Here is a 14,546-nt window from a genome sequence, read left to right as displayed (position 1 = left end):
TAGGGACGACAGTACATTCCATCACATCCATCTAGTGTACACAGGTAGGTCCATTGTGGCGGGCAGGCGAGCGGGCGGGCTGCTTTATTGGCTGTTTGCTGTTCCCCTACTCCACTCCACTATTTGACTGTTGTGCTGCATCAATCAATCAATCAATCAATCAATCAATCAATCAATCAATCAATCAATCAATCAGTGGCTGGCTCAGGTGCAGCTCTTTAACTTACCTAAAAGGGAGGGCGGAGAGAAGACAAGGAAGGTGAATGAGGTGTTCCAATGTGAAATGCCGGAAACACAGAAACACAGACGACACACAACAAGAGGTGGCAATCTATTCATTAATTGCATTTAATCAATGAGCTCATTATCACTCATGCATTGTCCAACAGGTGTTGAAATAATGGGATTAAAAGGGGAGATCCCTTCAGAAAGACAGAAACAATAGCAAAGACAAAAAACACTTTTGGAATCTGCTTTTAGTCAACACATAAGGAAAGGGTGCACCGGTCCTGGAAATACTGCAATACCAGGTCAATGCGTGGAGTGGACAGAGCAAGCTCTATTTCCATCTCCCTGTTCTAAAAATCCATTTAATATATGGTCCCCAGATAGGGGACGTATCAGATATTAAACTGATAAGAACAGATACTACACTTGATCTTAGCCAAAAGGCCGAGAAGCGATAACCCGAACGGGCCGCGCGTTGCCCGAGCCTGCCCGATACTGCTGTTCAGCCCTTGCAGCGATTCAGCCTACTTCTAGGCAATTCCATGGGGCCCTGCAGGCTCACACACTCACAGCTACACGGGAGGTGAATAAAGGCCGGAGAGGAAGCCAGACAGGATTTGCTTCTTTTGCTTGCACCACAATGCAGTGCTGAAAGAGGAGGAATCTACATAAAAACGCCTTCCTGGCAACGCCCAAATGCCCTGCTGCCATGCAGATAAACACTGGCAGCGGCAGCAAGTGCATGCCCACAGCCACCCCTTGTTCCTTCACACCTTGTATCAGCTGTAATCCAGTCCAGTCCAGTGCTGCCTGCTGAGCAGCACTGACCAACACTGCCTGGGCCCAGGCTTTTATCTCTGAGGCCCCATTATGATGTCAGAAAGCTGGCTCTGGAATCCTGAGGGCTCCACTATGACACGTGCAAAGTTCCGTCTGAACTTTATATAAGACGGTGAGGCTCAGTCAGTCACTCAGTGTTGCCTGAGAGGGCAACACTGCAACAGCCGGCCGCCAGGCTGTCTTTTTTTTTGCACAGCTAGTTGCCTCCAGGAGGCCACAAGAGGGAGACAAGGGACTGCAAAATGGAAAATAGGCATCCACCAACTTTACAGACAACTTCTCCTTGCTCCTACAACCTCCATCCTTGCACAGTTTGTTATTCTTCTAGGTAACATAGTAACAAATCCAAATTGCTGCTCTCTTTGTAGGCAAGCAAGGCTTTGTTGCAACTGCAATTCTTACTTCTTCTTGAAATGTAGGGACGACAGTACATTCCATCACATCCATCTAGTGTACACAGGTAGGTCCATTGTGGCGGGCAGGCGAGCGGGCGGGCTGCTTTATTGGCTGTTTGCTGTTCCCCTACTCCACTCCACTATTTGACTGTTGTGCTGCATCAATCAATCAATCAATCAATCAATCAATCAATCAATCAATCAATCAATCAGTGGCTGGCTCAGGTGCAGCTCTTTAACTTACCTAAAAGGGAGGGCGGAGAGAAGACAAGGAAGGTGAATGAGGTGTTCCAATGTGAAATGCCGGAAACACAGAAACACAGACGACACACAACAAGAGGTGGCAATCTATTCATTAATTGCATTTAATCAATGAGCTCATTATCACTCATGCATTGTCCAACAGGTGTTGAAATAATGGGATTAAAAGGGGAGATCCCTTCAGAAAGACAGAAACAATAGCAAAGACAAAAAACACTTTTGGAATCTGCTTTTAGTCAACACATAAGGAAAGGGTGCACCGGTCCTGGAAATACTGCAATACCAGGTCAATGCGTGGAGTGGACAGAGCAAGCTCTATTTCCATCTCCCTGTTCTAAAAATCCATTGAATATATGGTCCCCAGATAGGGGACGTATCAGATATTAAACTGATAAGAACAGATACTACACTTGATCTTAGCCAAAAGGCCGAGAAGCGATAACCCGAACGGGCCGCGCGTTGCCCGAGCCTGCCCGATACTGCTGTTCAGCCCTTGCAGCGATTCAGCCTACTTCTAGGCAATTCCATGGGGCCCTGCAGGCTCACACACTCACAGCTACACGGGAGGTGAATAAAGGCCGGAGAGGAAGCCAGACAGGATTTGCTTCTTTTGCTTGCACCACAATGCAGTGCTGAAAGAGGAGGAATCTACATAAAAACGCCTTCCTGGCAACGCCCAAATGCCCTGCTGCCATGCAGATAAACACTGGCAGCGGCAGCAAGTGCATGCCCACAGCCACCCCTTGTTCCTTCACACCTTGTATCAGCTGTAATCCAGTCCAGTCCAGTGCTGCCTGCTGAGCAGCACTGACCAACACTGCCTGGGCCCAGGCTTTTATCTCTGAGGCCCCATTATGATGTCAGAAAGCTGGCTCTGGAATCCTGAGGGCTCCACTATGACACGTGCAAAGTTCCGTCTGAACTTTATATAAGACGGTGAGGCTCAGTCAGTCACTCAGTGTTGCCTGAGAGGGCAACACTGCAACAGCCGGCCGCCAGGCTGTCTTTTTTTTGCACAGCTAGTTGCCTCCAGGAGGCCACAAGAGGGAGACAAGGGACTGCAAAATGGAAAATAGGCATCCACCAACTTTACAGACAACTTCTCCTTGCTCCTACAACCTCCATCCTTGCACAGTTTGTTATTCTTCTAGGTAACATAGTAACAAATCCAAATTGCTGCTCTCTTTGTAGGCAAGCAAGGCTTTGTTGCAACTGCAATTCTTACTTCTTCTTGAAATGTAGGGACGACAGTACATTCCATCACATCCATCTAGTGTACACAGGTAGGTCCATTGTGGCGGGCAGGCGAGCGGGCGGGCTGCTTTATTGGCTGTTTGCTGTTCCCCTACTCCACTCCACTATTTGACTGTTGTGCTGCATCAATCAATCAATCAATCAATCAATCAATCAATCAGTGGCTGGCTCAGGTGCAGCTCTTTAACTTACCTAAAAGGGAGGGCGGAGAGAAGACAAGGAAGGTGAATGAGGTGTTCCAATGTGAAATGCCGGAAACACAGAAACACAGACGACACACAACAAGAGGTGGCAATCTATTCATTAATTGCATTTAATCAATGAGCTCATTATCACTCATGCATTGTCCAACAGGTGTTGAAATAATGGGATTAAAAGGGGAGATCCCTTCAGAAAGACAGAAACAATAGCAAAGACAAAAAACACTTTTGGAATCTGCTTTTAGTCAACACATAAGGAAAGGGTGCACCGGTCCTGGAAATACTGCAATACCAGGTCAATGCGTGGAGTGGACAGAGCAAGCTCTATTTCCATCTCCCTGTTCTAAAAATCCATTTAATATATGGTCCCCAGATAGGGGACGTATCAGATATTAAACTGATAAGAACAGATACTACACTTGATCTTAGCCAAAAGGCCGAGAAGCGATAACCCGAACGGGCCGCGCGTTGCCCGAGCCTGCCCGATACTGCTGTTCAGCCCTTGCAGCGATTCAGCCTACTTCTAGGCAATTCCATGGGGCCCTGCAGGCTCACACACTCACAGCTACACGGGAGGTGAATAAAGGCCGGAGAGGAAGCCAGACAGGATTTGCTTCTTTTGCTTGCACCACAATGCAGTGCTGAAAGAGGAGGAATCTACATAAAAACGCCTTCCTGGCAACGCCCAAATGCCCTGCTGCCATGCAGATAAACACTGGCAGCGGCAGCAAGTGCATGCCCACAGCCACCCCTTGTTCCTTCACACCTTGTATCAGCTGTAATCCAGTCCAGTCCAGTGCTGCCTGCTGAGCAGCACTGACCAACACTGCCTGGGCCCAGGCTTTTATCTCTGAGGCCCCATTATGATGTCAGAAAGCTGGCTCTGGAATCCTGAGGGCTCCACTATGACACGTGCAAAGTTCCGTCTGAACTTTATATAAGACGGTGAGGCTCAGTCAGTCACTCAGTGTTGCCTGAGAGGGCAACACTGCAACAGCCGGCCGCCAGGCTGTCTTTTTTTTGCACAGCTAGTTGCCTCCAGGAGGCCACAAGAGGGAGACAAGGGACTGCAAAATGGAAAATAGGCATCCACCAACTTTACAGACAACTTCTCCTTGCTCCTACAACCTCCATCCTTGCACAGTTTGTTATTCTTCTAGGTAACATAGTAACAAATCCAAATTGCTGCTCTCTTTGTAGGCAAGCAAGGCTTTGTTGCAACTGCAATTCTTACTTCTTCTTGAAATGTAGGGACGACAGTACATTCCATCACATCCATCTAGTGTACACAGGTAGGTCCATTGTGGCGGGCAGGCGAGCGGGCGGGCTGCTTTATTGGCTGTTTGCTGTTCCCCTACTCCACTCCACTATTTGACTGTTGTGCTGCATCAATCAATCAATCAATCAATCAATCAATCAATCAATCAATCAATCAATCAATCAGTGGCTGGCTCAGGTGCAGCTCTTTAACTTACCTAAAAGGGAGGGCGGAGAGAAGACAAGGAAGGTGAATGAGGTGTTCCAATGTGAAATGCCGGAAACACAGAAACACAGACGACACACAACAAGAGGTGGCAATCTATTCATTAATTGCATTTAATCAATGAGCTCATTATCACTCATGCATTGTCCAACAGGTGTTGAAATAATGGGATTAAAAGGGGAGATCCCTTCAGAAAGACAGAAACAATAGCAAAGACAAAAAACACTTTTGGAATCTGCTTTTAGTCAACACATAAGGAAAGGGTGCACCGGTCCTGGAAATACTGCAATACCAGGTCAATGCGTGGAGTGGACAGAGCAAGCTCTATTTCCATCTCCCTGTTCTAAAAAATCCATTTAATATATGGTCCCCAGATAGGGGACGTATCAGATATTAAACTGATAAGAACAGATACTACACTTGATCTTAGCCAAAAGGCCGAGAAGCGATAACCCGAACGGGCCGCGCGTTGCCCGAGCCTGCCCGATACTGCTGTTCAGCCCTTGCAGCGATTCAGCCTACTTCTAGGCAATTCCATGGGGCCCTGCAGGCTCACACACTCACAGCTACACGGGAGGTGAATAAAGGCCGGAGAGGAAGCCAGACAGGATTTGCTTCTTTTGCTTGCACCACAATGCAGTGCTGAAAGAGGAGGAATCTACATAAAAACGCCTTCCTGGCAACGCCCAAATGCCCTGCTGCCATGCAGATAAACACTGGCAGCGGCAGCAAGTGCATGCCCACAGCCACCCCTTGTTCCTTCACACCTTGTATCAGCTGTAATCCAGTCCAGTCCAGTGCTGCCTGCTGAGCAGCACTGACCAACACTGCCTGGGCCCAGGCTTTTATCTCTGAGGCCCCATTATGATGTCAGAAAGCTGGCTCTGGAATCCTGAGGGCTCCACTATGACACGTGCAAAGTTCCGTCTGAACTTTATATAAGACGGTGAGGCTCAGTCAGTCACTCAGTGTTGCCTGAGAGGGCAACACTGCAACAGCCGGCCGCCAGGCTGTCTTTTTTTTGCACAGCTAGTTGCCTCCAGGAGGCCACAAGAGGGAGACAAGGGACTGCAAAATGGAAAATAGGCATCCACCAACTTTACAGACAACTTCTCCTTGCTCCTACAACCTCCATCCTTGCACAGTTTGTTATTCTTCTAGGTAACATAGTAACAAATCCAAATTGCTGCTCTCTTTGTAGGCAAGCAAGGCTTTGTTGCAACTGCAATTCTTACTTCTTCTTGAAATGTAGGGACGACAGTACATTCCATCACATCCATCTAGTGTACACAGGTAGGTCCATTGTGGCGGGCAGGCGAGCGGGCGGGCTGCTTTATTGGCTGTTTGCTGTTCCCCTACTCCACTCCACTATTTGACTGTTGTGCTGCATCAATCAATCAATCAATCAATCAATCAATCAATCAATCAGTGGCTGGCTCAGGTGCAGCTCTTTAACTTACCTAAAAGGGAGGGCGGAGAGAAGACAAGGAAGGTGAATGAGGTGTTCCAATGTGAAATGCCGGAAACACAGAAACACAGACGACACACAACAAGAGGTGGCAATCTATTCATTAATTGCATTTAATCAATGAGCTCATTATCACTCATGCATTGTCCAACAGGTGTTGAAATAATGGGATTAAAAGGGGAGATCCCTTCAGAAAGACAGAAACAATAGCAAAGACAAAAAACACTTTTGGAATCTGCTTTTAGTCAACACATAAGGAAAGGGTGCACCGGTCCTGGAAATACTGCAATACCAGGTCAATGCGTGGAGTGGACAGAGCAAGCTCTATTTCCATCTCCCTGTTCTAAAAATCCATTTAATATATGGTCCCCAGATAGGGGACGTATCAGATATTAAACTGATAAGAACAGATACTACACTTGATCTTAGCCAAAAGGCCGAGAAGCGATAACCCGAACGGGCCGCGCGTTGCCCGAGCCTGCCCGATACTGCTGTTCAGCCCTTGCAGCGATTCAGCCTACTTCTAGGCAATTCCATGGGGCCCTGCAGGCTCACACACTCACAGCTACACGGGAGGTGAATAAAGGCCGGAGAGGAAGCCAGACAGGATTTGCTTCTTTTGCTTGCACCAAAATGCAGTGCTGAAAGAGGAGGAATCTACATAAAAACGCCTTCCTGGCAACGCCCAAATGCCCTGCTGCCATGCAGATAAACACTGGCAGCGGCAGCAAGTGCATGCCCACAGCCACCCCTTGTTCCTTCACACCTTGTATCAGCTGTAATCCAGTCCAGTCCAGTGCTGCCTGCTGAGCAGCACTGACCAACACTGCCTGGGCCCAGGCTTTTATCTCTGAGGCCCCATTATGATGTCAGAAAGCTGGCTCTGGAATCCTGAGGGCTCCACTATGACACGTGCAAAGTTCCGTCTGAACTTTATATAAGACGGTGAGGCTCAGTCAGTCACTCAGTGTTGCCTGAGAGGGCAACACTGCAACAGCCGGCCGCCAGGCTGTCTTTTTTTTGCACAGCTAGTTGCCTCCAGGAGGCCACAAGAGGGAGACAAGGGACTGCAAAATGGAAAATAGGCATCCACCAACTTTACAGACAACTTCTCCTTGCTCCTACAACCTCCATCCTTGCACAGTTTGTTATTCTTCTAGGTAACATAGTAACAAATCCAAATTGCTGCTCTCTTTGTAGGCAAGCAAGGCTTTGTTGCAACTGCAATTCTTACTTCTTCTTGAAATGTAGGGACGACAGTACATTCCATCACATCCATCTAGTGTACACAGGTAGGTCCATTGTGGCGGGCAGGCGAGCGGGCGGGCTGCTTTATTGGCTGTTTGCTGTTCCCCTACTCCACTCCACTATTTGACTGTTGTGCTGCATCAATCAATCAATCAATCAATCAATCAATCAATCAATCAATCAATCAATCAGTGGCTGGCTCAGGTGCAGCTCTTTAACTTACCTAAAAGGGAGGGCGGAGAGAAGACAAGGAAGGTGAATGAGGTGTTCCAATGTGAAATGCCGGAAACACAGAAACACAGACGACACACAACAAGAGGTGGCAATCTATTCATTAATTGCATTTAATCAATGAGCTCATTATCACTCATGCATTGTCCAACAGGTGTTGAAATAATGGGATTAAAAGGGGAGATCCCTTCAGAAAGACAGAAACAATAGCAAAGACAAAAAACACTTTTGGAATCTGCTTTTAGTCAACACATAAGGAAAGGGTGCACCGGTCCTGGAAATACTGCAATACCAGGTCAATGCGTGGAGTGGACAGAGCAAGCTCTATTTCCATCTCCCTGTTCTAAAAATCCATTTAATATATGGTCCCCAGATAGGGGACGTATCAGATATTAAACTGATAAGAACAGATACTACACTTGATCTTAGCCAAAAGGCCGAGAAGCGATAACCCGAACGGGCCGCGCGTTGCCCGAGCCTGCCCGATACTGCTGTTCAGCCCTTGCAGCGATTCAGCCTACTTCTAGGCAATTCCATGGGGCCCTGCAGGCTCACACACTCACAGCTACATGGGAGGTGAATAAAGGCCGGAGAGGAAGCCAGACAGGATTTGCTTCTTTTGCTTGCACCACAAAGCAGTGCTGAAAGAGGAGGAATCTACATAAAAACGCCTTCCTGGCAACGCCCAAATGCCCTGCTGCCATGCAGATAAACACTGGCAGCGGCAGCAAGTGCATGCCCACAGCCACCCCTTGTTCCTTCACACCTTGTATCAGCTGTAATCCAGTCCAGTCCAGTGCTGCCTGCTGAGCAGCACTGACCAACACTGCCTGGGCCCAGGCTTTTATCTCTGAGGCCCCATTATGATGTCAGAAAGCTGGCTCTGGAATCCTGAGGGCTCCACTATGACACGTGCAAAGTTCCGTCTGAACTTTATATAAGACGGTGAGGCTCAGTCAGTCACTCAGTGTTGCCTGAGAGGGCAACACTGCAACAGCCGGCCGCCAGGCTGTCTTTTTTTTGCACAGCTAGTTGCCTCCAGGAGGCCACAAGAGGGAGACAAGGGACTGCAAAATGGAAAATAGGCATCCACCAACTTTACAGACAACTTCTCCTTGCTCCTACAACCTCCATCCTTGCACAGTTTGTTATTCTTCTAGGTAACATAGTAACAAATCCAAATTGCTGCTCTCTTTGTAGGCAAGCAAGGCTTTGTTGCAACTGCAATTCTTACTTCTTCTTGAAATGTAGGGACGACAGTACATTCCATCACATCCATCTAGTGTACACAGGTAGGTCCATTGTGGCGGGCAGGCGAGCGGGCGGGCTGCTTTATTGGCTGTTTGCTGTTCCCCTACTCCACTCCACTATTTGACTGTTGTGCTGCATCAATCAATCAATCAATCAATCAATCAATCAATCAATCAATCAATCAATCAGTGGCTGGCTCAGGTGCAGCTCTTTAACTTACCTAAAAGGGAGGGCGGAGAGAAGACAAGGAAGGTGAATGAGGTGTTCCAATGTGAAATGCCGGAAACACAGAAACACAGACGACACACAACAAGAGGTGGCAATCTATTCATTAATTGCATTTAATCAATGAGCTCATTATCACTCATGCATTGTCCAACAGGTGTTGAAATAATGGGATTAAAAGGGGAGATCCCTTCAGAAAGACAGAAACAATAGCAAAGACAAAAAACACTTTTGGAATCTGCTTTTAGTCAACACATAAGGAAAGGGTGCACCGGTCCTGGAAATACTGCAATACCAGGTCAATGCGTGGAGTGGACAGAGCAAGCTCTATTTCCATCTCCCTGTTCTAAAAATCCATTTAATATATGGTCCCCAGATAGGGGACGTATCAGATATTAAACTGATAAGAACAGATACTACACTTGATCTTAGCCAAAAGGCCGAGAAGCGATAACCCGAACGGGCCGCGCGTTGCCCGAGCCTGCCCGATACTGCTGTTCAGCCCTTGCAGCGATTCAGCCTACTTCTAGGCAATTCCATGGGGCCCTGCAGGCTCACACACTCACAGCTACACGGGAGGTGAATAAAGGCCGGAGAGGAAGCCAGACAGGATTTGCTTCTTTTGCTTGCACCACAATGCAGTGCTGAAAGAGGAGGAATCTACATAAAAACGCCTTCCTGGCAACGCCCAAATGCCCTGCTGCCATGCAGATAAACACTGGCAGCGGCAGCAAGTGCATGCCCACAGCCACCCCTTGTTCCTTCACACCTTGTATCAGCTGTAATCCAGTCCAGTCCAGTGCTGCCTGCTGAGCAGCACTGACCAACACTGCCTGGGCCCAGGCTTTTATCTCTGAGGCCCCATTATGATGTCAGAAAGCTGGCTCTGGAATCCTGAGGGCTCCACTATGACACGTGCAAAGTTCCGTCTGAACTTTATATAAGACGGTGAGGCTCAGTCAGTCACTCAGTGTTGCCTGAGAGGGCAACACTGCAACAGCCGGCCGCCAGGCTGTCTTTTTTTTGCACAGCTAGTTGCCTCCAGGAGGCCACAAGAGGGAGACAAGGGACTGCAAAATGGAAAATAGGCATCCACCAACTTTACAGACAACTTCTCCTTGCTCCTACAACCTCCATCCTTGCACAGTTTGTTATTCTTCTAGGTAACATAGTAACAAATCCAAATTGCTGCTCTCTTTGTAGGCAAGCAAGGCTTTGTTGCAACTGCAATTCTTACTTCTTCTTGAAATGTAGGGACGACAGTACATTCCATCACATCCATCTAGTGTACACAGGTAGGTCCATTGTGGCGGGCAGGCGAGCGGGCGGGCTGCTTTATTGGCTGTTTGCTGTTCCCCTACTCCACTCCACTATTTGACTGTTGTGCTGCATCAATCAATCAATCAATCAATCAATCAATCAATCAATCAATCAGTGGCTGGCTCAGGTGCAGCTCTTTAACTTACCTAAAAGGGAGGGCGGAGAGAAGACAAGGAAGGTGAATGAGGTGTTCCAATGTGAAATGCCGGAAACACAGAAACACAGACGACACACAACAAGAGGTGGCAATCTATTCATTAATTGCATTTAATCAATGAGCTCATTATCACTCATGCATTGTCCAACAGGTGTTGAAATAATGGGATTAAAAGGGGAGATCCCTTCAGAAAGACAGAAACAATAGCAAAGACAAAAAACACTTTTGGAATCTGCTATTAGTCAACACATAAGGAAAGGGTGCACCGGTCCTGGAAATACTGCAATACCAGGTCAATGCGTGGAGTGGACAGAGCAAGCTCTATTTCCATCTCCCTGTTCTAAAAATCCATTTAATATATGGTCCCCAGATAGGGGACGTATCAGATATTAAACTGATAAGAACAGATACTACACTTGATCTTAGCCAAAAGGCCGAGAAGCGATAACCCGAACGGGCCGCGCGTTGCCCGAGCCTGCCCGATACTGCTGTTCAGCCCTTGCAGCGATTCAGCCTACTTCTAGGCAATTCCATGGGGCCCTGCAGGCTCACACACTCACAGCTACACGGGAGGTGAATAAAGGCCGGAGAGGAAGCCAGACAGGATTTGCTTCTTTTGCTTGCACCACAATGCAGTGCTGAAAGAGGAGGAATCTACATAAAAACGCCTTCCTGGCAACGCCCAAATGCCCTGCTGCCATGCAGATAAACACTGGCAGCGGCAGCAAGTGCATGCCCACAGCCACCCCTTGTTCCTTCACACCTTGTATCAGCTGTAATCCAGTCCAGTCCAGTGCTGCCTGCTGAGCAGCACTGACCAACACTGCCTGGGCCCAGGCTTTTATCTCTGAGGCCCCATTATGATGTCAGAAAGCTGGCTCTGGAATCCTGAGGGCTCCACTATGACACGTGCAAAGTTCCGTCTGAACTTTATATAAGACGGTGAGGCTCAGTCAGTCACTCAGTGTTGCCTGAGAGGGCAACACTGCAACAGCCGGCCGCCAGGCTGTCTTTTTTTTGCACAGCTAGTTGCCTCCAGGAGGCCACAAGAGGGAGACAAGGGACTGCAAAATGGAAAATAGGCATCCACCAACTTTACAGACAACTTCTCCTTGCTCCTACAACCTCCATCCTTGCACAGTTTGTTATTCTTCTAGGTAACATAGTAACAAATCCAAATTGCTGCTCTCTTTGTAGGCAAGCAAGGCTTTGTTGCAACTGCAATTCTTACTTCTTCTTGAAATGTAGGGACGACAGTACATTCCATCACATCCATCTAGTGTACACAGGTAGGTCCATTGTGGCGGGCAGGCGAGCGGGCGGGCTGCTTTATTGGCTGTTTGCTGTTCCCCTACTCCACTCCACTATTTGACTGTTGTGCTGCATCAATCAATCAATCAATCAATCAATCAATCAATCAATCAATCAATCAATCAGTGGCTGGCTCAGGTGCAGCTCTTTAACTTACCTAAAAGGGAGGGCGGAGAGAAGACAAGGAAGGTGAATGAGGTGTTCCAATGTGAAATGCCGGAAACACAGAAACACAGACGACACACAACAAGAGGTGGCAATCTATTCATTAATTGCATTTAATCAATGAGCTCATTATCACTCATGCATTGTCCAACAGGTGTTGAAATAATGGGATTAAAAGGGGAGATCCCTTCAGAAAGACAGAAACAATAGCAAAGACAAAAAACACTTTTGGAATCTGCTTTTAGTCAACACATAAGGAAAGGGTGCACCGGTCCTGGAAATACTGCAATACCAGGTCAATGCGTGGAGTGGACAGAGCAAGCTCTATTTCCATCTCCCTGTTCTAAAAATCCATTTAATATATGGTCCCCAGATAGGGGACGTATCAGATATTAAACTGATAAGAACAGATACTACACTTGATCTTAGCCAAAAGGCCGAGAAGCGATAACCCGAACGGGCCGCGCGTTGCCCGAGCCTGCCCGATACTGCTGTTCAGCCCTTGCAGCGATTCAGCCTACTTCTAGGCAATTCCATGGGGCCCTGCAGGCTCACACACTCACAGCTACACGGGAGGTGAATAAAGGCCGGAGAGGAAGCCAGACAGGATTTGCTTCTTTTGCTTGCACCACAATGCAGTGCTGAAAGAGGAGGAATCTACATAAAAACGCCTTCCTGGCAACGCCCAAATGCCCTGCTGCCATGCAGATAAACACTGGCAGCGGCAGCAAGTGCATGCCCACAGCCACCCCTTGTTCCTTCACACCTTGTATCAGCTGTAATCCAGTCCAGTCCAGTGCTGCCTGCTGAGCAGCACTGACCAACACTGCCTGGGCCCAGGCTTTTATCTCTGAGGCCCCATTATGATGTCAGAAAGCTGGCTCTGGAATCCTGAGGGCTCCACTATGACACGTGCAAAGTTCCGTCTGAACTTTATATAAGACGGTGAGGCTCAGTCAGTCACTCAGTGTTGCCTGAGAGGGCAACACTGCAACAGCCGGCCGCCAGGCTGTCTTTTTTTTGCACAGCTAGTTGCCTCCAGGAGGCCACAAGAGGGAGACAAGGGACTGCAAAATGGAAAATAGGCATCCACCAACTTTACAGACAACTTCTCCTTGCTCCTACAACCTCCATCCTTGCACAGTTTGTTATTCTTCTAGGTAACATAGTAACAAATCCAAATTGCTGCTCTCTTTGTAGGCAAGCAAGGCTTTGTTGCAACTGCAATTCTTACTTCTTCTTGAAATGTAGGGACGACAGTACATTCCATCACATCCATCTAGTGTACACAGGTAGGTCCATTGTGGCGGGCAGGCGAGCGGGCGGGCTGCTTTATTGGCTGTTTGCTGTTCCCCTACTCCACTCCACTATTTGACTGTTGTGCTGCATCAATCAATCAATCAATCAATCAATCAATCAATCAATCAATCAATCAATCAATCAGTGGCTGGCTCAGGTGCAGCTCTTTAACTTACCTAAAAGGGAGGGCGGAGAGAAGACAAGGAAGGTGAATGAGGTGTTCCAATGTGAAATGCCGGAAACACAGAAACACAGACGACACACAACAAGAGGTGGCAATCTATTCATTAATTGCATTTAATCAATGAGCTCATTATCACTCATGCATTGTCCAACAGGTGTTGAAATAATGGGATTAAAAGGGGAGATCCCTTCAGAAAGACAGAAACAATAGCAAAGACAAAAAACACTTTTGGAATCTGCTTTTAGTCAACACTAAGGAAAGGGTGCACCGGTCCTGGAAATACTGCAATACCAGGTCAATGCGTGGAGTGGACAGAGCAAGCTCTATTTCCATCTCCCTGTTCTAAAAATCCATTTAATATATGGTCCCCAGATAGGGGACGTATCAGATATTAAACTGATAAGAACAGATACTACACTTGATCTTAGCCAAAAGGCCGAGAAGCGATAACCCGAACGGGCCGCGCGTTGCCCGAGCCTGCCCGATACTGCTGTTCAGCCCTTGCAGCGATTCAGCCTACTTCTAGGCAATTCCATGGGGCCCTGCAGGCTCACACACTCACAGCTACACGGGAGGTGAATAAAGGCCGGAGAGGAAGCCAGACAGGATTTGCTTCTTTTGCTTGCACCACAATGCAGTGCTGAAAGAGGAGGAATCTACATAAAAACGCCTTCCTGGCAACGCCCAAATGCCCTGCTGCCATGCAGATAAACACTGGCAGCGGCAGCAAGTGCATGCCCACAGCCACCCCTTGTTCCTTCACACCTTGTATCAGCTGTAATCCAGTCCAGTCCAGTGCTGCCTGCTGAGCAGCACTGACCAACACTGCCTGGGCCCAGGCTTTTATCTCTGAGGCCCCATTATGATGTCAGAAAGCTGGCTCTGGAATCCTGAGGGCTCCACTATGACACGTGCAAAGTTCCGTCTGAACTTTATATAAGACGGTGAGGCTCAGTCAGTCACTCAGTGTTGCCTGAGAGGGCAACACTGCAACAGCCGGCCGCCAGGCTGTCTTTTTTTTGCACA

General features: G+C 47.9%; 10 non-coding genes across 10 annotated transcripts; all 10 read right to left on the bottom strand.

The window, feature by feature from the left end:
- Positions 1 to 493: 493 nt before the first annotated feature.
- LOC142684887 (U2 spliceosomal RNA) lies at positions 494 to 684 on the bottom strand. Its single transcript, XR_012854467.1, has one exon. It is a non-coding gene; the product is annotated as a U2 spliceosomal RNA (small nuclear RNA).
- Positions 685 to 1,973: 1,289 nt separating this feature from the next.
- On the bottom strand, positions 1,974 to 2,164 carry LOC142685094 (U2 spliceosomal RNA). The gene has a single exon (XR_012854655.1). It is a non-coding gene; the product is annotated as a U2 spliceosomal RNA (small nuclear RNA).
- Positions 2,165 to 3,436: 1,272 nt separating this feature from the next.
- Positions 3,437 to 3,627, bottom strand: LOC142684885 (U2 spliceosomal RNA). Its single transcript, XR_012854466.1, has one exon. It is a non-coding gene; the product is annotated as a U2 spliceosomal RNA (small nuclear RNA).
- Positions 3,628 to 4,919: 1,292 nt separating this feature from the next.
- Positions 4,920 to 5,111, bottom strand: LOC142685101 (U2 spliceosomal RNA). The gene has a single exon (XR_012854661.1). It is a non-coding gene; the product is annotated as a U2 spliceosomal RNA (small nuclear RNA).
- Positions 5,112 to 6,387: 1,276 nt separating this feature from the next.
- On the bottom strand, positions 6,388 to 6,578 carry LOC142684884 (U2 spliceosomal RNA). The gene has a single exon (XR_012854465.1). It is a non-coding gene; the product is annotated as a U2 spliceosomal RNA (small nuclear RNA).
- A 1,288-nt stretch (positions 6,579 to 7,866) lies between these two features.
- LOC142684883 (U2 spliceosomal RNA) lies at positions 7,867 to 8,057 on the bottom strand. Its single transcript, XR_012854464.1, has one exon. It is a non-coding gene; the product is annotated as a U2 spliceosomal RNA (small nuclear RNA).
- A 1,288-nt stretch (positions 8,058 to 9,345) lies between these two features.
- On the bottom strand, positions 9,346 to 9,536 carry LOC142684882 (U2 spliceosomal RNA). The gene has a single exon (XR_012854463.1). It is a non-coding gene; the product is annotated as a U2 spliceosomal RNA (small nuclear RNA).
- Positions 9,537 to 10,816: 1,280 nt separating this feature from the next.
- Positions 10,817 to 11,007, bottom strand: LOC142684881 (U2 spliceosomal RNA). Its single transcript, XR_012854462.1, has one exon. It is a non-coding gene; the product is annotated as a U2 spliceosomal RNA (small nuclear RNA).
- Positions 11,008 to 12,295: 1,288 nt separating this feature from the next.
- Positions 12,296 to 12,486, bottom strand: LOC142684880 (U2 spliceosomal RNA). The gene has a single exon (XR_012854461.1). It is a non-coding gene; the product is annotated as a U2 spliceosomal RNA (small nuclear RNA).
- Positions 12,487 to 13,777: 1,291 nt separating this feature from the next.
- LOC142684878 (U2 spliceosomal RNA) lies at positions 13,778 to 13,968 on the bottom strand. The gene has a single exon (XR_012854459.1). It is a non-coding gene; the product is annotated as a U2 spliceosomal RNA (small nuclear RNA).
- Between the last annotated feature and the right edge of the window lie 578 nt (positions 13,969 to 14,546).

Source organism: Rhinoderma darwinii (genome assembly GCF_050947455.1).
Source record: "Rhinoderma darwinii isolate aRhiDar2 chromosome 5 unlocalized genomic scaffold, aRhiDar2.hap1 SUPER_5_unloc_11, whole genome shotgun sequence".
NCBI lineage: Eukaryota > Metazoa > Chordata > Amphibia > Anura > Rhinodermatidae > Rhinoderma > Rhinoderma darwinii.
This window is presented reverse-complemented; position numbering and strand designations above follow the sequence as displayed.